This window comes from Pteronotus mesoamericanus, unplaced genomic scaffold (genome assembly GCF_021234165.1).
Source record: "Pteronotus mesoamericanus isolate MK-2021 breed Mesoamerican mustached bat unplaced genomic scaffold, CSHL_Meso_final scaffold_651, whole genome shotgun sequence".
NCBI classification, from domain to species: domain Eukaryota; kingdom Metazoa; phylum Chordata; class Mammalia; order Chiroptera; family Mormoopidae; genus Pteronotus; species Pteronotus mesoamericanus.
Window position 1 is genome coordinate 5,436,634 of NW_026555325.1, and position 24,056 is coordinate 5,460,689.

Genomic DNA, 24,056 nt, shown 5'->3' on the forward strand with positions numbered 1-24,056 from the left:
AAGCAAAGTCTAAATAGGGCTAAGTTAGGTATTGACCATCTATGTTTTGTGCCATACCGTAAAAAACAAGTTCATATGTTTAAACTCCAACCCCCAATGTGGCTGTAAGCACACATAGCGTCCTTAAAGGGGTAAAGTTCCACAAGGTCATAAAGGTGGGGCCCTAATACAATAGGACTGGTGTCTTCATGAGAAGAGAAACCAGGGATGTGAGCAGAGAGGAAAGGCCATAGGAGGACATGCTTTGTAAGTGATCATCTGTTGGTTCTAACAAAGGAAGTGGGAGAAGAAACAAACCTGCTGACACCTTGATCTTGGGCTTGCATGTTCCAGAATTGTGGGAAAATAAATACTTACTGACTAAGTCATTCATTTTTTAGTATTTTGTTATGGCATCCCTAGACTACCTCATATCTGCTAATTCATTAAGAGCAGAACAAAGTACTACAAAGTTATTAAAATGAGTCTAAGACATAGGAATTGAAGGTCCAACCTAAGAAGTACAACAGAAGCCACTGAGGAGAGACAAACCATAAATTGAAATAGATCTGAAACTTATTTCTAAAATATATCCCAATTACTTAAATCCAAATTATGCCTCCTACCTTCACTCCTTCCTCTTCCACTACATCACGCTAGCCCAAGCTCTCACAGTCATAGTCATAGAAATGGAGAAGCTGTAGCCAGATGCTGCTGTGTGAGTTGTGGTCAGCTATGTCTGAGGAGAACAGAGCACTGAGCCTTCCTTCCTCAGTTGACAGTGTGGGTTAGATGATAAACTGCTACATTATAATAGAAAAATTTATAGGTGTTTAATTTATAACTTTTCTCCAGAATATTTTTGCAAATGACAACTTAACTAAAAAAAACACATATATTTTAAAGGGAAAATATAAACAATTAGGTCTTAAAAAAAAAGAACCTGAATCAAAAAAGGCAATTCTCATCATATAAATATGAAGATCCACTATAATAATTTAGTGTTTTGAATAATTTGCCAAAGAAAATCTGACAGTTAAAAGAAATGTGAACAAACTTAAATTATGTTTAAAAACAAGAATTTAAACAATTTTGGAAATGAGTTTTGTTTTGTTTACTGAGGTTAAAAAAAGTTTCATTTTAAATGTTAAAAAGTAGTCTAATCTGGCAAATATCTGAACTTAACCTGGACTACAAAGGCCTGCTGCTCTCCTAAGTGTATGCCTCTTGTTTCCATCCATTCACCATGTATTTCCATCTGGATAGTCTAGCAGATAATTAAATTTATATGTTCAAATTTTAAAAATAAATAAGTAAAATAAAATTTAACAGATCTAATAATCTTGGGCAATTTCTAAGTTGGGAGGCCTTAGAAAAGATTTTACATCCCAATATTCTGAGCAGGTTGGTACTTGGAATCACAGTAATGTAAATATTAAATAAATATGGTGTTATTTTGTCATGATAGACTAGGAATCGCTGGGCTTTCTAGTTATGCTTACTTGAAATCAACCAAGCTCTATGTCTATATTTTTAGTAAGTTTTTATTTTTTTCCTTGATAACTTTTATTGACTTCAAAATGGGGTGGGAAGGGCCATAATGGATCATGAGCCAGCGAGGGCCAATTATCTGTGATTTCTACTGCTCAAGGCCCTTGAGCTGCCTTGTGTCAGGTCTGTCTATATGACTCAGGCATTCTGTAGTTTCCCATCTTGAATTTTGTTGAGATTCCTGCATCATCCTGAAGTCACATGTATTTTAATAATAGTGCCTCTGATGACCTGAGAAGTCCAGTATGAAACTTTCTGTTCCTAGTAACCAAATTCCATATATTATGATATCCAGGAAGTAGTAATCTCAGTAGACCTTGTCTCAATTATATTATTATTATATTCGTATCTTGACTTTTAGGTTTTGGAAGGACTTTAACAAATGGGAAGCACACTTAGAAAATAGCACTCATGATATAGAAGGTTCTAAGAACCATGGCAGTCATTAAAATAAAGGAAACTGGGTTTCTAACCAGATATTTGAAGTGCGAGGAAGGCAGAGAAAATACTATTTTCAACAATTGACAGAAGGCCTATGAGAGCAAAAGAGGATTAGTGATAAAGCTTTAAAAATGTGTAAATCATTAGGCCCAGAAATGCTACTTATAAAACTACACCAAGCTCTGCAAATAACTAGTTATATGGATAGTAATCACAATATCTATAATTTCAAACAGAACTTTAAAATCTTAACTGTTTATATATAGGTGATCATATAAATAATCATAAGTATACAGTAGAATATTATGTAAACATTAAAATGGTATATGGAAATATTTATAGACATAGAAAGCAATGTTTTTGACAAATTAAAAGTGAAAGGAAGTTTATATATAATTTTTTAAAATGTGTCATAAATTTTAACCTTCCTAAATTTAAAAAAAAGCCTTAAGCCACAGTTCTTGATATCTTTGAATGTTACTGTCTTTGCCAGTTTTAAATAATTTATTATAATAGCATTCATATTCTATAACTTCAACTTTGATTTCAGTTAATTTAAATCACCTTTCCTGTGTGTTTCTTGAGCAGTTTTTTTCTTTTAATAATTTATTAGAATCATCAAAACTAGCATTTCATTCTAGTTTAAACACCCTGCATATTATAAAGTTCTAATATTTTTTAAATTGCTTCAGTTGGCTGTTCAATCTTGGATAATTTACTGTTCTGTCCCTATTACTAAAATATTAACATCATTTTTGTAGTTACTACCCAGCTCTTGACACTGCCAAATAATTAATACTGTAAAATTTACTGATTAGAAATATATCTGTGGATATAAATATAAATATATTACTGGGAAAAGTTAAAAAATAAATACTGTTACAAGTAAATAATTTTTGGTGCTCTTATTTGATATGTTCCTCTCTTTCCCAAATAAGTTAATATGATATTATCTATTCATTTGAAAATAAAAACATGTAAAAGTTTCTTATTTAAATAATCAGTTACCAAATATTTTGTCATTGCAACTTAATACTTTGAATTGAATTTGATAGGATATCTATCAGCTGGTATACTCCTGAAAAAGAAAATAAAAATAAAATTTATTTTGTAAAATTCTGTAATCCTTTTTTAAAATTGTTGTTCTATTGCATTGGTCACAATTTTTCCCCTGTTGCGCTCTCCTACCCCACCCAAACCCCGCCACAGTTCCCACAGTCAGTACCCACCCTGTTGTCCACGTCCATGAGTCTTTTATACACGCTCCTTGACTAGAACCTCCTTCTTCTTTCCCCCTTATAACTCTCTTTCCTCCCCTCTGGTCACTGTCAAATACATTCCTTGTTTCCATGCCTCTGGTTCTACTTTGATCATTTGTTTCTTGTGTTGATTAGGTTCCGCTTATAGGTGGGATCATATGGTATTTGTGTTTTGCCACTTGACTTATTTCATTTAGCATAATACTCTCCAGTTCCATACATGCTGTTGAGAGGGTAAGAATTCCTTTTTTCTCTCTGCTGCATAGTATTATATTGTGTAAAGGTACCACAGTTTTTGGATCCACTCATTTACTGATGGGCACTTAGGTAGTTTCCAGCACTTGGTTATTGTAAATAACACTGCTATGAATATTGGGATTCATAGGTTTTCTTGAATTGCTGTTTCAACATTCTTGGGGTATAATCCCAGCAGTGGGATCACTGGATCAAAAGGCAGTTCCATTTTTAGTTTTTAGAGGAAACCATACTGTTTTCCACAGTGGTTGCACCAGTCTGCATTCCTACCAACAATGTGCTAGGGTTCCCTTTTCTCCACAACCTCACCAGCATTTGTTGTTTGTTGATTTGTTTATGATGGCCATTCTGTCTGGTGTGAAGTGGTATCTCAATGAGGTTTTAATTTGCATCTCTTTGATGGCTAATGATGCTGAGCATCCTTTCATGCCCTGTGTATGTCCTCCTTGGAGAAATGTCTGTTCAGGTCCTTTGCCCATTTTTTATTGGAGTGTTTGTCTTCCTGGTGTTGAGTTACATGAGTTCTTTATATATTTTAGAGATCAAACCCTTGTCTGAGATGTCATTGGCAAATATGCTTTCCTGTATAGCCAGTTCCCTTTTCATTTTGCTGATGTTTTCTTTAACCATGCAAAAACTTTTTAATTTGATGTAGCCTCATTTGTTTATTTTTTCCTTTATATCTCTTGCATTAGAGGATGTATCAGTGAAAATACTGCTGCATGGGATATCTGAAATTTACTGCCTATAGTTTCCTCTAGGACGCCTGTGGTGTCATGGCTTATATTTAAGTCTTTTATCCACCTTGAGTTTATTCTGGTGTATGGTGTAAGTTGGTGGTCTAGTTTCTTTTTTTTTTTAATTAATTTATTTTTTAAATTTTATTTTAATTTATTTCTTCAAATACACTTGTCTCTGCCTACCCCCCACCACTTTCCCTTGCTCCATCCCTCCTTCCCTCCCTCAGCTCTTCCCCTTTGGTTTTGTCCATGAGTCCTTGCTATATGTTCCTTGACTTTCCCCTTCCCTTCCTTTTCCCCGTCCCCACTCCCGCCTTCCCTCTTGTCTCTGTTGATTTCTTTTCCTTTCAGTGTTGCTGGTCTTATTTTCCTTGCATCTTTGTATTGTTGGTTAGGTTCCACTTATTAGGTGAGATCATATGGTATTTGTCTTTCGCCCGCTGGCTTATTTCACTTAGCATAATGCTCTCCAGTTCCATCCATGCTGTCACAAAGTTTAGTAGTTCTTTTTTGCTTTCTGCTGCATAGTATTCCATTGTTGGTCTAGTTTCATGTTTTCATTTTTTGCATGTAGCTTTCCAGATCTCCCAACACCATTTGTTGAAGAGGCTATTTTCACTCCATTTTTTACTCCTGTCCCCTTTGTTAAATATTAATTGACCATAGAGACATGGGTTTATTTCTGTTCCATTCATCTATGTGTCTGTTTTTATGATCCTTTATTTTATAGTTTATAAACCATGCATGTAATGTTTGAAAAGTAAATTAAAACAAACAAAAATAAATGTGCCTTTGTAAAGAAGCTCAGAATGATAGTTCTTATTCGATCACTTCCATGTGTCCTCATTTTCATTACTGAAAATACACTAAAGAAGGAATAAATCATGGCATAATGTTCCTAAATAAGCAATGTAACTTTTAGTTTGCCAATATGTACAATTCTCATTTTATTCAGAATTTAAGAAGATAGTCACCTTATTGGTAAAAAACTTTTTTAAGAAGAGAAGTAAGATGATTTGGAGATGTGATTATTGTTATTCTATACCAAGTATTCTCAAACTTTGATTAGATTTCTCATAATCCCTGTGAAAAATCAGGATAGCACACTATCATGAAAAAAAGATACATCATGCCTTGATTTTAATTTGCACAGAAATAATTTAAAGGTATATTAGCTATTAAAAAAGACAAACCTCTTTCAAGGGGGCAGTGCAGTCAAATAATTGAATGTAGTTAAATAATTTTGAAAGTTTACTTTCTATAACTATTCAGCTTTTATTAATTCTTCTATCCATATAGGAATATTTCAATATAGGATATATTCCAACTTAAAGAGTCTTCAATATTTTTGCTTCCATTAAAAGCAATATCGGAGATGATGAAGTCAAATTTATCCTTTAAAAAACCAAAAATTTTCTTGTAAATTAAAGTCTAAGCAGTCTTTTCCATTCTACAAGTATTACTTTTGTTTTACTTTTGAACTAAGTAAAGAGTCCCCTTGTAAAGTTTCTTGTCAGCTACTTCTTTTAAAGTTCATCACATTTTTTAGGCAAAACTCTTATCTCTATTGCAAAATAACAAAATCATTTTCCTCTCACACATAATCTCATTAGGAGTCAATTCACCAAAGAATAATCTTATCACTGGCTTTTTCAACTACATAGAACAATTATAATTTAAAAATCTAAACCACTAGAACTTTTTAAAAGGTGCATATGGTGTATAGTCTCTTCTCTTTTCCCATATTCAAGATATTTCCTCAAATAGTTATACTCTAAATATGGAACATCATTAATTAAAATTAAATTGATGTAGACATTTATTTCAACTTTGTAATGTTAAATATTCTCATGGGATACTGACTATAAAAAAAAGAAATTTAAATATCGTGATGCTCAGTTACAAATTATTATTTTTTAATTTACCTATATCTAGGTATAAGATAGATAGGACCCCAGAAAATACTGTGAGATCAGATACCATCTCTCTATGTCAAATCTGTGTTGAACAAAATTGCTAAATAGTTTAAAGTACTCAGACTTGATTAACTTCAGTTGAAATAAATAATGCTCACCAGATCATGACATGATTCCAGGTTATTTGTTACAGTCTAACAAGAGATAATACTTATGGTATATGAGCAGATTTCTGAAATAAACTTCCTGGTTCTCTTGATTCATTTTCAAGCTCTAATTAAAATGCTGTTGTAATTATATTAATTCAAAAATCTATGATAAATCTAAAACATACTATGTCTTTTCCACTTTAAACATTTTACTATTTCTTTTGTTAAAATGAAAGGGAGCCATGAGGCAATATAAAATAATTATGTCTCTACTCAAAACATTATGCATTTCCAAATTTGCTTCTTTTAATTTTTAATTTTTATTATATTTTTCCATTACCATTTAACCCTCTTACACCCCCTCCTCACTTCCCCACAATCACCACACTGTTGTCAAAATGCATAAGAACTTTTTCCTTTTTCCTTGATCTACTCCCTAACATTGCCCCAGAGCAGTCAGCCTGCTCTCCATCTATGAGTCTGTCTATACTGTGCTTGTTTGTTCATTTTGTTTATTAGATTCCACATATGAGTGAAATCATTTAGTATTTTCCTTTCTCTCTGTCTTATTTCACTTGGCAAAATGTTCTCCAGGTCCATCCATGTTGTTGCAAACAGTAAAATTTTCTTGTTTTTTTTTTAACTGCAGAGTAGTATGCCACTGTGTAAATATCCCATAGTTGTTTTATCTACTCTACTGATAGACACTTGGGCTGCTTCCACATGTTGGCGATTGTAAATAATGTTGCAGTGAACATAGAGGTGCTTATGTTCTTGTGAATTACTGTTTTGGGTTTGCTCAGACATTTTTCCAGACATAGGATCACTTTGTCAAAAGACAGATCCATTTAAAATTTTTTGATATATCTCCATACCGCTTTCCACAGTAGTTGTACCAGTCTGCATTCCCACCAACAGTGCAAAAGGGTTCCGCTTTCTCCTCCTCCTCACTAGCACTTATTGTTTGTTGATTTATTGGTGATAGCCATTCTGACAGGTGTGAGGTGATATCTCATTGTGATTTGAATTTGCAGTTACCTGATGATTAGTGACATTGAGTATCTTTCCACATGTCTATTTGCGATCTGCATGTCCTCTTTGGAGAAGTGTCTATTCTGGTCCTTTTCCCATTTTTAATTGGATTGTTTGCTTTTCTGGTGTTGAGTTTTATAAATTCTTTATAAATTTTGGATTTTATAAAAATTTATACCCCTTATCAGACCTATGTTCTGATATGTTCTTTCATTCCATAGTTTTTTTCCCCAATTTTGTTGATGGTTTTGTTGCACAAATAAATGTTTTAGTTTGATGTAGTCCCACTTTTTATTCATTTTTCTTTCCCTTGAGTGAAGAGATATACCAGATAAAATACTGCTGTGAAAAATGTCCAAAATTTTGCAGCCTATGTTTTCTTCTATGATTTTTATGTTTTTGGGTCTGACATTTAACACATTTTGAATTTACTCTTGTGTGTGGTATAAGAAGGTAGTCTAGTTTCATTTTTCTGCATGTATCTGTCCAATCTTCCCAGCACCATTTATTGAAAAAACTATCTTTTGCCACTTATATATGCTTGCTTCCTCTGTTGAATATCAATTGACTATAAAGGTATGGGTTTACTTCTGCGCTCTCTATTCTGTTCCATTGATCTATGTACATGTCTGTTTTTATGCCACTACAGTGCTGTTTTGCCTACTATGGCCTTGTAGTATAGTTTGATTTTAGATAGCATGATTCCCCCAAATTTGTTCTTTCTCAGGATCACTGTTGCTATTTGGGGTACTTTGTGGTTCCATAAAAATATTTGAAATATTTGTTCTAGTTCTGTTAAATTCGACATTGGAATATTGATAGGAATTGCATTGAATCTATAGATTGCTTTGGTTAGCACGAACATTTTAATGATGTTAATTCTTTCTATCTATATCTATCTACAGTCTTGGCTTCCACTTATTTGTATCTTCTTCAATTGCTTTCTTCAGTGTCTTATAATTTTCTGAGTATAGGTCTTTTACATCATTGGTTAGATTCATTCCTAGGTATTTTATTCTTTTCGAAGGAATTGTGAATGGAATTGTTTTCTTAATTTCTCTTTCTGCTAGTTCATCCTTGGTATATATAAAATGCAATTTCTGGATATTAAATTTGTATCCTGATACTTTTCTAAATGCATCAGTTCTGATAGTTTCTGGGTGGAAATTTTAGGGTTCTCTATGTACACTATTATGCCATCTGCAAATAACTTCTACTTCTTCCTTTCTAATTTAGATGTTTTTTATTTCTTCTTATCTAATTGGTAGGACTTCCAGTACTATGTTAAATAAAAGAGATGAAAGCAGAAATCCTATCTTCTCCCCAAACTTGAGGGGAACAATTTTAGGTTTTGGCTATTGAATATGATGTTGGCAGTGGTTTGTTTATATATTGACTTTATTATATTTAGGTATGTTCCATTCATTCCTACTTTGCTGAAAGATTTTGTCGTAATGGGTCTGGATTTTATCAAATGTTTTTTTTTTTTTTTTCTGTTTTAGCTTCTAAAATATTTCTTTTTTTTTTAATTTATTTACTTTTTAAGTACATTTGTCTCTGCCTCCCCCCCACCTCTTTCCCTTGCCCCCTCCCACCTTCCCTCCCTCAGCTCTTCCCCTTTGGTTTTGTCCATGAGTCCTTGCTATATGTTCCTTGACTTTCCCCTTCCCTTCCCTTTCCCTGTCCCCCCCTTCCGTCTTGTCTCTGTTCATTTCTTTCAAATGTTTTTTCTGCATCTATTGATATGATCATGTGTTTTTTAGCATTCACTTTGTTTTTGTGGTGTATCACATTTTTTTGGTTTGTGAACATTGTACCAACCTTGCATTTCCAGAATAAATCCCACTTGAACATGGTATATGATCTTTTGATGTATTGTTGTTTTTGGTTTGCTAATATTTTGTTGAAGATTTTAGCATGTCTATTCATCAGGGATATTGGACTATAATTTCCTTTCTTTTTTTTTGTAAAGTGTTTATATGGTTTTGGTATTAGGATAATGCTTGCTTTATAGAATGAGCTTGATGATCTTCCTTCCCCTTGAACTTTTTGAAATAGTTTGAGAAGGAGGAGTGTTACTTCTTCTCAGAATATTTGGTAAAATTCATCTGTGAAGCCATCTGGTCCAGGGCTTTCGTTTGTTGGGAGTTTTTTGATCAGTGCTTTAATTTCATTAGTGCTTTAATTTCATTAGGTGTAATCTGTCTATTCAGATTCTCTGATTCTTTCTGATTTATTTTTAGAAGATTGTATGTTTCCAGGAATTTATCCATTTCATCCATGTTGTCCAATTTGTTGGCATATAGTTGCTCATAATATGTTTTTACAATCCATTGTATTTCCTCTGTATCAGGTGTTATTTCTCCTCTTTCATTTCTGATTTTATTTATTTGGGTCCTCCTTTATTTCCTGATGAGTCTAGTTAAAGGTTTGTCAATCTTGTATATATTTTCAAAGAACCAGCTCTTGGATTCATTGATCTTTTGTATCTTTTTTTAATTATTATTTTAGATTCTATTTCATTTATTTCTGCTCTGGTCTTTATTATATCCTTCCTTCTACTCACTTTGGGCTTTGTTTGTTGTTCCTTTTCAAGTTCCTTTAAGTGTAAATTTAGATTGTTTATTTGAGCTTTTTCTTGTTTTTTTGAGATAGGTCTGTAATGCTGTGAATGTCCCTCTAGAGTTGCTTTCTGTCTGTCTCACAGATTTTGGATTGTTGTGCCCTCGTTTTCATTTATTTCCAGGTATCTTCTGATTTCTTTCTTGATCTCTTTGTTGACCCATTCATTGTTTAATAACATGTTACTTAGTTTCCATATCTTTGTGTACTTTTTAGTTTTCTTGTGATTGATTTCTAATTTCATAGCATTGTGTTCAGAGTAGATGCTTGATATGATTTCAATCTTCTTGAATTTATTGAGAATTGTTTTATGTCCTACCATGTGGTTTATCCTAGAAAATGTTCCGTGAGTACTTTAAAAGTATATATATTCTGCTGCTTTGGGGTGAAATTCTCTCAAGATATTAATTATATTCATTTGATCTAGTGTGCTCACTAAGGCCACCATCTCCTTTTTTGTTTTCTCTCTGGAAGATTTATCCACTGAATTGATGAGGTGTTAAAATTCCCTACTCTTTCTATATTTGTGTCAATCTTTTTATGTTTATCAAGATTTGCTTTACATATTTAAGTGTTCCTATGTTGGGTTCATAAATATTTACTAACTTTATATCTTCTTGTTGGATTGTTCCCTTTGTCATTATGTAGCATCCTTGTTTGTCTCTTAGTATAGACTTCATTTTAAAATCTATTTTGTGGGTTATAAATACTGCTATACCAGCATTTTTTTTTCCTTTCTACTTGTATGAAATTTCTTTTACCACTCATTTGCTTTCAATCTGTGTATCTTTTGATCTGAGGTCGATCTCTTAGAGACAGCATATATGTATGTATGTGTATAGATAGATAGATAGATAGATAGATAGATAGATAGATAGATACACACACACACTTCATTTTCTTATCCATTCAGCTACCCCATGTCTTTTAGTTAGAATATTTAAACTATTTACATTTAAGGTGATTATCGATTGATATACATTTATTGCCTTTTTATTATTTATTTTCTCCTCCATCTCCTTCTTTTCCTTCTTGTAAACCCTTAACATTTGTTGCATTGCTGATCTGGTGTGTTAAAAAACACCTTTAGCTTTTTCTTGGTGGTAAGCTCTTTATTTCTCTTCCAATTTTAAATGATACCCTTTGTGGGTAAAGTAACCTTGGTTGTAGGTCCTTGCTTTTCATCACCTTGACTATTTCATGCTAATTCTTTTGGGCCTGAAATGTTTCTTTTGAAACATTTCAAAATCAGAAGACACTTTAACTGGACCTCCCTTGTAGGTATATAACTGCTTTTCTCCTGTGGCTTTTAGGATTCACTCCTTGTCCTTAAGCTTTGCCCTTTTAATCATGGTGTGTCTGAGGGTGGGCCTCTCTGGGTCCAACTTGTTTGGGACTCTCCATGCTTCTTGAATTTTGTGTCATTTTACTTCACTAGATTAGGGAAGTTTTTGATCATTATTTTTTCTTCTATAGGTTCTTGTTTCCTTGCTCACTCTCTTATCCTCTGATTCCCATGATATGAATGTTGTTATAGGTCATGCCATCCCAAAGTTTTCCTAAACTCTCTTTATTTTACATTTTTTTCTTTATTGCTCTGCTTGAATGTTTTATTTTTCCCACCTTGTCTTCCAGGTCACAGATTTGATCCTCTGCTTCATCGAACTGACCAATAGATTATTCTTTCTGGTATATTATATATATATCTCAGATATTGCATTCTTTATCTCTGACTGGTCTTTTTTTTTTCCTATGTCTTTTTTTATGCCATTGAGTACCCTTATAATAATTAGTCTAAACTTTCTGTGTGATATATTGCTTGCTTCCTTTTTATCTAGCTCTTCTTCTGGAGAATTACTTGTTCTTTTGGGATCTGTTTCTTTGTCTTTCCATTTGGCTGCTTCTTTATATTTATTTTTATGCATTTGGTAGATCTGAAAAGACTTTGGGTCAGGCTTAGGTCAGACACTGCCTGTGACTGTCCCTGGGTAACCTGTTTGGATCTACCTGTGATCCACAGTGTGTGGCTCCATCTGCTGGGTCTGTTTGTGTGCACAAAGAACTAGACTGCACACCAAGACCAGCTTTTACCAACATCAGCTCCCAGGCATGGTCAGCTAAAGTCTCAGAGGTCCAAGAGATCTACCTCTGTTGTTAGGCTTAATCATTGGTATAGTCTCCAGCTGTACTCAGCAACCTTGCTTAGGCTCCACAGGATAGAGAAAGAGGAATTCCTACCAGTGGTTCTATTGCTTCCCTGAGACTGATGCCACTTGGAGGGGAGTGTTCTGCCTGAGAAAGATGGCTTCTGCAGCATGGGGAATGACTCAGCACAGGGATCCTTGTGATTAATCCTTCAACTCTTTCCTCAAAGCTGCCAACCCTAGGCTCTCCTCAAGTATCTCTAGTCCACTTTGCTCTCCCTTTGTCAGAGCCCAGGGTAAGTGGCTGCAAATGAAATTTTGTGCATTGGCCTTTTAAAAGGCTCTCTGCATCTCCAGTGGTCTCTCCCTGGCAGACAGCTTTTCACAGCTTGATGTTATTTAGGTTCCTTTCCTGGTTCTGGTGCTCTAGCCTGGGGAGCCCAGCTTGGGGTTTAGATGACTTCCTTCTCAGGGGGACCCCCTGGCTGCTGAAATATCCCTCTGGAAGTTGAGGTGCTCCTTGTGGGAGTGCAGCCAGCCCTCTCACACCTCCACAGTCCCTAACAATCTTGTGGTGAAGTGGTTTCCTCTGTATGTGCTTGGTTATATGTCTTCTCTAGAGGTAGTGTTCAGTTGGTTATTCAGGTTGATTTTTCTTAAATTTAGTTGTAATTCCAGTTTGGTCCTGGGAGGAAGTTAGTATAGTTTCCACTTACTCCTCTGTCATCTCGGGTCTCCCCTGTCCTTTTTAAATGCCATAAACATGAATGATGTCATTTTTCTTCCTTGAAAATGGTTCCAGAAAGTTAATCTTTAGAAGTTTACAAAGGGGAAATGATCACTATATAACTCTTTTACGTATGGTAAAGCTGAGTTGATTTAATTATTTCATTTATGTTGATGTAACCATTCTCTGATCACTAATACATAATTTAGTTAAAAAATGGCATACTAAAATACACTTTGTAACTGTAGTATTTATCCATTGTTTGGTAATTAGTGTTAAGAATACCAGCATATTGGGACACAACAATTTAAGGTGACAAAAATTATTGGAATAGTATCACATGTAGTTCTTCAGAGATTTCTCATAGGACTTTCAAAGTAAATTTTGATGGGCTATTAGTTTTCATTAATGGTGATTTGAGTACTTAGTGAAGAAAACCATGTGCTATACTTGGTGCTGGGCAAATTGCCTAGATATATTTTATATATTATTGTTACTTTAATGAATATTATTATGGCAATTATAAGACAGATGGCTTAGGAAATTTATGTGGATATATTTGAAGTGCTTTGCACTAAGTGACATTGCTCAGTATACACTAAAAAGTGACTCATCCTTTTTTAGAACAGTATAATTTGAAAGCATAATCACTTAAAATATATAGCATAATTATAGTACATTTAATATAAACTGGTTTGTATATATCAAATTACGTATAACAATGAAATCACTGGATCTTTTACTGAAAAGTGGTTGTAAACATAATTTTTAAGTAAATAGGATCTCATTTGATACTTTTGTAAATGATATGTTGTTTGCTGTACTTTTCCTTACTATATTTTCTTAAGTAGAACATGTTCACATAATTTAGTTATAAACACAACAATAATAACAATATGGGTATCTAAAATTTAATTGCACTGATGATCATTCATATATCTAACAGAATTAACATTTTTTAATCTTTAAGATAGACAAAAATAGGATTATTTTTCTAATCTGTCTTAAAGACTTAATTGAAAAGATCATTCTCAAGCACTGTGTCCCATGCTTCATGAATGATTTTTACAAACAAATGTTTTATAAATATTGTATGTAATCTGGCCTCTAGAGATCAGTCTTTCAAAAAAATCAATCTTGTGTTTTAAAGGATAAGTTAATTTTTCTAAATCTAGATAATTTTAACTTGTATGATACAATTTCATAACATAAATCATTCAAGTTTTTAATTTTAGGACATTTGAAATTAATGCAACAAACTAGTTCTCAAAATTAAGTTTATTCTAAATGACTATAATTGGTACTTTCTTTGTGTGAGTGATTTTATAGTTTAATATTTTATAAACATTAACCATAATGGCTTGAAATAATCATATTTAGTAGAATTTATCATTTTTTCTTATTAAATACATAATCATTAATAGTAACATTGTATATAATACAGTGGAAATAAAGCAGAACACATGGGGCAGAACTAATTTCATCATTATTAGTAATTTTATACACATGAAAGCTAAAAGCTTTTCTTTAGAGAAGTTATTGTAGATTATTACTTTTAGCTCATATGCATAAATTAAATATGTATTCTATTTTAGTAGATTATTTATGGCAGCAATGAAACCCCATGAAATATCAGATATTTTTTAAACATAGTAAAAGTTCCATGGTTTCCATGAAGGGAGAAAGTTAGATGCCTATAGCACAAAAACATAAAAGGAAGGAAAGAAAAAAGAAGGGGGGAAGGAAGGAAGGAAGGAAGGAAAGAAGGAAGGAAGGAAGGAGGAAAGGAAGAAAGAGAGAGAGAGAGAGGAAGGGAGGGAGGAAGGAAGAAAGAGAGAGAGAGGAAGGGAGGGAGGAAGGAAGAAAGAGAGAAAGATGTAGCCTCCTGTTTTAAAAACAAAAGGTGTTTAGAATATGGCCAAATAGTTATTTGCAATTTGCATTTCCTGTTATCTCTTCTTTGCATGGTCTCTCCCCAGATACCTGAATGTCTAGTTCCCTCATTTCAAAGTTTCATTTGTCATTTCTCAGTGAAAGTTGCCATGGCCTGCTCCTTCTCCCCAATCCAACTCTTACTCCCTGTTCTTATGCCCTGGTTGAATTTTATTTGCACCGCCTGACAAATTTTATTTCACTTATTTTCTTATATACTGTCCCAGAGACAATCTTCTCCACCCCAGGCAGTATCAGCATCTAACCACAGAGGACTGTTACCTGTGTTATGTCTTGCATGATTCCTAGCATCTAGATTGTGCCTGGCTCATAACAGTTGCTTAATAAATGGTTGAATGAGTAAATGAATGAAAATTGGGACAGATAAGGATACTATGTGTATTATATGATTCATAGGTATAGGATAAGTATAAATATGAGATGCCAATCCTGAGTCTTTTTATTGAATTACATTTAAAAGAGAGAAAACAAACATAAAAGATGTGTATCTTCCCTCCATTATCTGCCACCCTATCTTTCCCTTCAAAACAATTCCTACCATCAGCATTTATAAACATCAGGTTTGCTTTTACTTATTTATTTTTAAGGGTTTCTACTTTAGCCAAAATTTGTGATGATAGGTCTACAGTCACAATATCAGGTTTCATATGGTTAGTTGGTTGGCCTCTGGGAGTCAACAAGAATGTCCGGGGTATAGAGGAGGTTTTTCAATATTAACTATTAATATTACGCATTTATAAAAAATTAACATTTCAGGCCCAGTAGTTCTTAGAGGACTACCTTGTGTCCGGTAGGATATTTACCAATATCTCTGTTTTGCACACCATAATGTGAGTAGCAACTCTCTCTACCCAGAACTTGTGGCAATCTAAAATGTCTTCAGACAGTGCCAAATGTTGCCTGATGGACAAAATCACCTGGGCTGAGAATTGTAACTTTGAAGTTAGATTTACATTAGAGACCCAGAATTAATCTTAGAAAACCCACATTGTTTTCAATGGTAATATTGCAGTTACAATATCTCCTTTGAATGGTTACTGTGTCTATTAACAATAATGCACGTAAATTTAGAGAGTAGATACTGTAAATAATAATTATTGAGATAAATAGTGTCATATGATTTAAAGATATATATCTAAATTTGTTTTCTCAATTAAACATGCATATGGCCATTGCTGGTGTGGCTCAGTGGGTGGGGCATAATCTTGCAAACCGAAAAGTCACTGGTTTGATTCCCAGTCAGGGCACATACTTATGTTGTGGGTTCAGTCCCCACCCAGGATGTGTATGGCAGAAAGCCAATTGATGTTTCTCTCTCACATCAATGTTTCTCTCCCTCCCTTTCTCCCTCACTTCCCCTCTCTTTAAAATCAAAAATTAAAAAAAAAGAAAAGAAATGCATACGTATGAAAAAAATTAAAGCAGCTTGTGCTAGGCTTTTTGAACCTAGCTATTTTCAATTAAAATATATTTTGGATAATAGTTCAAATTAATATATAGATTAACAAATATTTTAATACCTGCATGAATGACATTTTACCATACATATATTCCATAATTCACTTGGCTGGTCTTTTACAATAGACATGTGTATTTTTCCCCAGACTTTTCTAATTTTATGTACCATTTTAAAATATATTCTTGTATACATCTCAGTACACGTGCATCTTAGAGTAACTATATCTGCAGGACAAATTCCGAGAAGAAATACTCGTTTTAGAGTCTAAGAATCATGGTTTAGAAAGCTTGCTACACTATTAACTGTGTAACCCTGAGCAATTAATTTACACTAGCTGAACTCAGCTGGAACCTGTAAAGTAAGCAGTGTTAATAGTACCTCTCTCGAGGGATTGCTGTGAGACTTGCATGAGTTAAGATTTGTAAATTGAACAGTAGAATGCTTTATTTATTTAGACTATCAATTATTGTTATTAAAGAAAATAATGCTCTTAGGCCTAGCTGTGAGAGACTAACTTAAAGAACTTAGAACATTCAAAACACCAAAGTTTTTCTTTTGTTTTGGAACTCTTTCACTTGTGTGTACTTATGGGTATATTTTTATTTCCCTAATCCATTAATCTGTTTAGTTCCTTTGAGAACAAACACAATCCAATGCCACCCTTCTTTTTTGCATTTCTATATACATATGTATGCAAAATATGTACAGTCAAAATAATGACTGTATTTTACACATTTATCTTGTTATTCATTTTCTTTCTTTTTTAATTCAAATATTTTATTTATTTTTTTACTGTTCAAGTACACGTGTCTCCATTTTCCCACCACCACTGTCTCCTGCCCCACCCACTCCCACCTCCCACCCTAAATCTTTCCCCCTTTTGGCTTTATACATATCCATGGGTCCTTTATACATGTTTTTTGACTTGACATTTTAAGTATTTTCTAATATTTGCACAGTCATTCTTTAATATCCACAGTGCAAATTGGTTTCAGGATATCCCCAAGGATACTAAAGTCTGTGGATGCTCAAGCCCCTTACATAGAATGGTGGGTTATGTATATAATCTATATTTGCATATAGGCTACAGTCTATATATCACTTCATTAAATGGATTCAGTATTGTGCTCAGACAGCGGCAAGTTCAAGTTTTGCTTTTTGGAAATTTCTGGGTTTTTAAAAAATTTTGATCTTCATTTGACTGAATTTGTGGATGTAAAACCAACAGATATGGAAAGCCCACTATATATAAATTCTACAATATATTGATATATATGGTTGTTATCATTCTACATAAGCATGTTCCTGATCTGATTAAAAATATGTAATTTGATTGCTGTGACAGATAGTTTTTTTGTGCAGATGAACATTGTTTTATTTATTCATACATTTTACTATTATTTATTGAAATGTACTCAGTGTAAAGCACCTTTCTGTGTGTCATGAATGATGCATATATGAATAAAATGTGATTCCTAATTATGGAGAAGTGAAGCATGTTCACACATTAGAAAGACAAAAATAATTCTACTGCATTAAGAAAATACAAAAAAGCTCAGAGGAAGAGAAAACTATCTCAAATCACAATGATGTAAAGTTGAAAGAGGTCTTAATGAGTGGTATTTCACCTATAAGGGTAGTTAATAAATATGAAAATCAGTCAAGGAACAAGAAATAGCAAGAAAAACAGAAATAAGTGGGCATAATATGATAGAGAGAAAAAATTTACCTGGATGAAATTGCATTTGACTGATTGAAGTGGAGGTAGGGGAAGATCTAAAGAAAATATAGTTTAACAGGAAAGCCTCTCCCTAGCAGTGAAAAGGGCACTTAACTTGATCAGTTTCTCTGAACTTGAATCTCAGAGGACTAGGTGTTCACAGACCTTATTGACTCTAAGTGTCTTTATAAATTGGGACTACTATTGCTTTGGGTTTTTACAAATCTTATTGACCTTAAGTTCCTTTATCTATAAGGTGAAACTATTAATTCTGTGACAAACAAGTTTTGTTGAATGAAAAGGAAGACAAAATGAGCATTTCAGAATAAGTTGTAAGTGCTTATTTTGGTTCTGAAATATTATGGATAAGTAGCGGGTGTTACAGCAAGTCAGAACATAGCAGTTCTTGATCATTGGAGAGTGGAGATACAGAGAGTGAAAAGAAGGAAGGAGCTGTTTCCTTAGCCCCTACATAAAGTCAAGTACCTAACTAGACTGGAAGGGAAAACAGCAAATCAAACTAGAGAGCTATCAGACATAAAAGGAAAACTGGAAGTCCAAAGAAATGAAACTATGTTTCAGCCTCTTATCACACTCAGAGGGAGACAAATATTTAGTAAGCTTTGATTTTCAAAAAAACAAACAAAAAAATGCCTGCACTTGACAACACGTAAAGGGAACTTGCATTGCACTAAACAGAGGAAATGACTCCATAAGGTGAACTACTGAAGGCAAGAACTTTGATGTTATCAGACATGCTGCATTGTTGTAAGACTAGCTTAGAAGATCTTTCAGACTGGATTTCAGAGTGAATCTGTGAGTGCTCAGTCTAAGGATCTTAACAGTACTAAATGCACCAAACTTACACCCTCTCACTTGCCATTATTTGTAATGTTCCATAGAGGCCATGGAACTTTACCAATAATAATGGCCAATAATAATTTATCTTAGGAAATAAAAAAAAAGCTTTTGATAATTTCTACATGCCAATTTTATGGGTTGTTTGTTGTATACATATTTTTCAAATTTCTATCATTATTTATAAACATTATATATCTGAGGGTTAATAACAAGTATACTAGTTGAGTTCTAGAAATGTTTCTTAATAAATCCTAACTTTGTGATTAAACCACATAACATTTTGCTGAAATGAATACAGCCAAAAATTTTAAAAGGCATATCGAGAAATTAGCTGAGACAACTCAAGTACTGATGTAGGTAAAAAATGATTTTTTTTTTACCATTGGAGTTCCTTTCGGTCAACAAAGAGACTAGACAATTTCAAGTGCTTGTTATAGCAACTGTAGTAAAAACAATAGAAATATTTAATCGCCAAAATATTAACACTTCATTCATTCCTAAGTAAATGAATATGACCTTCTCATATTCAGATGGTTCTGGTAGCATTTTAATCGGACAGCCTTGGCTTTCCCATGGCAACCTATCCATGAGCTGAGAATGAGAATCTCCACAGTAGCTAGCATAATGATGAATTCAATTTGTGAAGTGAGCCCATGAAAAGTATAAATAAGTATTCATTTCTTCTTCATTTTTTAAATTAATTAATTTATTTTTTCCAAATAGATTTGTCTCTGCCTTCTCCCCACCACTTTCCCCAGCCCCTCCCCCCTCTCCCTCCCTCAATCCTTTCCAACTTTGGTTTTGTCCATGAGTCCTTGCTATATGTTCCTTGACTTGCCCCTTCCCTTTCTTTCCCCCCCACCCCTCCCTCCTTCCCTCTTGACTCTGTTGGTTTCTTTTCCTTTCAGTGTTGTTGGTCTTATTTTCCTTGCATCTTTGTTTTGTTGGTTAGGTTCCACTTATAGGTGAGATCATATGGTATTTGTCTTTTGCCCCCTGGCTTTTTTCGCTTAGCATAATACTCTCTAGTTCCATCCATGCTGTTGCGAAGTTTAGTAGTTCTTTTTTTCTTTTTGTTGTGTAGTATTCCATTGTGTAAATGTACCATAATTTCTTGATCCAATCATCTACTGATGGGCATTTAGGTTGCTTTCAACACTTGTAAATTGTAAATTGTATTGTAAATTGTATTGTAAATTGTGCTGCTATAAACATTGGGGTGCATAGGTTCTTTTGAATTGGCGTCTTGGGATTCTTAGGGTATAGTCCCAGCAGGGGAATTGATGGATCAAAAGGTAGTTCCATTTTCAGCTTTTTGAGGAAATTCCACACTGCTTTCCACAATGGCTGCACCAGTCTGCATTCCCACCAGCAGTGTACTAGGGTTCCTTTTTCTCCACAGCCTCACCAGCATCTGTTGTTTGTTGATCTGTTTATGATGGCCATTCTGATCGGTGTGAGGTGGTACCTCATGGTGGTTTTGATCTGCATTTCTCTGATGGCAAGTGATGCCAAGCATCCTTTCAAATGTCTCTGGGTCCTCTGTATCTCTTCCTTGGAAAAGTGTCCGCCCAGGTCCTTTGCCCATTTTTTGATTGGATCATTTGTCTTCTTGGAGTGGAGTCAAGTGAGTTCTTTATATATCTTGGAGATCAGACCTCTATCTGATGTATCATTAGCAAATATATTTTCCCATAAGGTTGGCTCCCTTTTCATTTTGCTGATGTTTTCTTTAGCTGTGCAGAAGCTTCTTATTTTGATGAGGTCCCACTTGTTTATTCTTTCCTTTATGTCCCTTGCTTTAGGAGACATATTGGTGAAAAAATTTTTGCATGAGATATCTGAGTTTCCTGCCAATGTTCTCCTCTAGGACTTTCATGGTGTTGTGACTTATATTTAAGTCTTTTATCCATGTTGAGTTTATTTTCGTGTATGGCGTCAGCTGATGATCAAATTTCAATTTTTTGCATGTAGCTGTCCAGCTCTCCCAACAGCATTTGTTGAAGAGGCTATTATTGCTCTATTTTATGCTTCTGCCCCTTTTGTCAAATATTAGTTGCCCATACAGACCTGGACTTTAAATAAGTATTCTTATAGGTTAATTTTGTTAAAGTTCTTCAAGGGCTCCCAGAAGGAGAAACAATTATTTTGTTAACATTGATTTTAAAAATATGTGGGCATAACCAAATCAAGGGAAGTTAACTTCTTACTTATGTATTTCTGATATTATTACTGAGTTTATTTCTGATAGGAGAGTAAAAATGCACATAGAACATGCCTTTTTTTCCTTCCATGATGGATTCTAACAGTAACCAAAATTCAATATCCTTCTAATGTTTATATATTAAACATAGTCTAGCAAATTGCTACTTAAAACAGATCAATAATATAATATATTTAAACTGCAATTAATGAGAGAGAAACTCATTTGAGAGCTTAACTATTCATAGAAATGAGTTATTAAAGAATATTTCTTGCTCATACCTGTGACTCAAAATTTCTTTCACTTTAAAGAGAAGTTAGCCATCTTTTTTGCAAGTGATTCAAAAATTAGCCAGGTGTGGAGACAACTACTTGGATATTGGGTTGGCTAAAACATTTGTTTGTTTCTTTTTCCCTAAGATATTTCTAGTAGCACTTAGCTGTTTTAAACTTATTTGAAACAATTTTGTTAGATTGTAATGTGACAGCTGTTCTATGAACATGAATTTAAAAATTACCAAAATTGGTGAATTTTTATGTAGTCATTTTAATACTGAAGATTGAAGAAAAATAAGCAACATTTTTAGCATATTATGCTTTATTAGTTCAAGAAAGATAAAAACAAAAATGAAACACAAACACAAAAAGATTTATGTGCTATGTAGAGAAGGTGTTGTGGCTGGTCGAACATGTGAAAAGTGGTTTGCAAAGTTTCATGCTGAAGATTTCTCGCTGGACAATGCTCCACAGTCAGGTAGAAAAGTTGAAGTTACAGTGATAAAATTGAGATATCAATTGAGAACAATCAATGTTATACCACATTGATTACTCAACATATCCAAATCAAGCATTGAAAATCATTTGCACCAGCTTGATTACGTTAATCGCTTTGATGTTTGGACTCCACAAAGTTTAAGTGAAGGAAACCTTCTTGATCTTATTTCCACATGAGATTCTCTACTTAAACATAATGAAAGTGTTCTGTTTTTAAAACAAATTGTGACAGGCGATGAAAAGTGGGTACTTTACAATAATGTGAAAAAGAAGAGATCATGAGGCAAGCAAAATGAACTGCCGCCAACCACACTAAAGACAGGTTTTCAACCAAAGAAGGTGATGCTGTGTATATGGTGGGATTGCAAGGTATTCCTCTGCTATGAGCTCCTTCCAGAAAACCAAAAAGTAAATTCCAGCAAGTACTGCTCTCAATTAGACCAACAGAAAGCAACACTCAACAAAAAAGCATCTGGAATAAGTCAACAGAGAATGCAGAACACAAGACTGCATGTTTCTTTGATCACCAGGCAAAAACTACAGCTTGGCTGGGAAGTTCTTATTCATCTGCCATATTCACCAGACATTGCACCTGATTTCCGTTCAGTTCAGTCTTTACAACTTCTCTTAATGGAAAAATGTTTCAATTTTCTGGAAAGCTAAAAAATTGCACCTGGAACAGTTTTTTGCTCAAAAAGTAAAAAAGGTTCGGGAAGATGAAATTATGAAGTTGCCTGAAAGATGGCAGAAGGTAGTGGAACAAAACAGTAAATATGTTGCTCAATAAACTTATTGGTGAAAATGAAAAGTGTGTCTTTTATTTTTACTTAAAAACAGAATGAACTTCTTGGTCAACCCAATATTTATAAAAAGTACCAATCTATTTGAAAGACAAGGAATTTAATCAATTCTATGTTGTAAACATTCACCAAATTATTAACAGTCAAAATTGAATAATTTTGCCAAACTTCTAAAATACATTAATATGAACTCTGATTAGCATAACTTCATAAGTGAACTTTATTTTTCTCAATATTTTTCACTCCAGCATTGCTTCAACTTAGACAATGGTTTATGTTACCCTATTTCCTGCACCCTTAGATCAACCATTAGTGATAAAACCATACAAGGTTTGGGCGGTGGGTGGGGAAGGGGAGAGCAATGGGGGGAAATAGGAACAACTGTAATTAAACAGAAATATAATAAATAAAATAAAATACTCACTTAAAAAAAAGAACAAGGTTTTTAGTACTTTGTAGCTCATATGGTCAAGGCTCATATTTTTGCCAAATAGAAAATTAAGGCCTAGTAATTATCCCAGATCCTGAGCTGGTTAGTAAATAGTAGGAACCTAAAGTAAACTTCTTTAATTGATAAAAATTATAAATCAATCATCTTTAAGCTTACACTTAATTTTAAAATCTTATGCTTTAATTGTACAATGAAAACTATATATACATGATTTAAATATTTATCAATCATCTATCTTTCTATCTATCTATCTACCTCCCTATCCCTGGACATTCAATACACACACACACACACAAACACACACACACACACACCCCTATTTCTCTTGATATTTAAGAAGAATATTCAAAGTTAACTTTGGAATTCCTATCAACAAATATCATGGTAAATAAAATTTTTCAAGGTCATATATCCCATAAAACTACAACAAAAATAGTAAATGTACAACTGAATTTCAATAAGAGTCACAGTGTACACAATGGATTAGCAAAGAGCACTGAATCAATAGCTCATAAGATAGAGGTTTAAATTCAGGCTCATACCCCTTGTAGTGTTCTGGACTCAAACTCTTGGTCTAGTAAAAGTTGACATATTATTGCATGACATATTTTAATGGACTATATCAAGATATCCTATAATAAATAAGATGCCAACCATTAAGCCCAGAGATGCGAGGAATTTTCTATATAGACATACAGATTTCTTCATGTTTGTTTGAATAATCCCCATATTCCTATTTTAGATTAAAATGGTCCGCTTGTCCCAGATCTTCCCTGCCCCAGTGCAAAAGACAAGTCATCATCCTACAATTTCTTTAATTCCATCTTAATTTTCTCCAAATACTAATAAACCTATTTCTACAAGTACCTTTGTTTTATTTGTGTGTTTTCTCTTGGCTCCATGAATTGATTTTTCTAACTTCGTCTTCAATATGTGCAGTCAGCTCTCCAACTGTATATGCTGACAGTGAAATGAAACAGCATGCTAAATGTAATACATAAATAACCCACATCCCTAAATT

General features: G+C 33.6%; 1 protein-coding gene across 1 annotated transcript in view; it reads right to left on the reverse strand.

Moving 5' to 3' along the window:
- The window catches only part of LRP1B (LDL receptor related protein 1B), a 1,772,547-nt gene that overhangs the window by 512,372 nt on the left and 1,236,119 nt on the right, over positions 1–24,056 (reverse strand). The gene's annotated exons all lie outside the window — the stretch shown is intronic.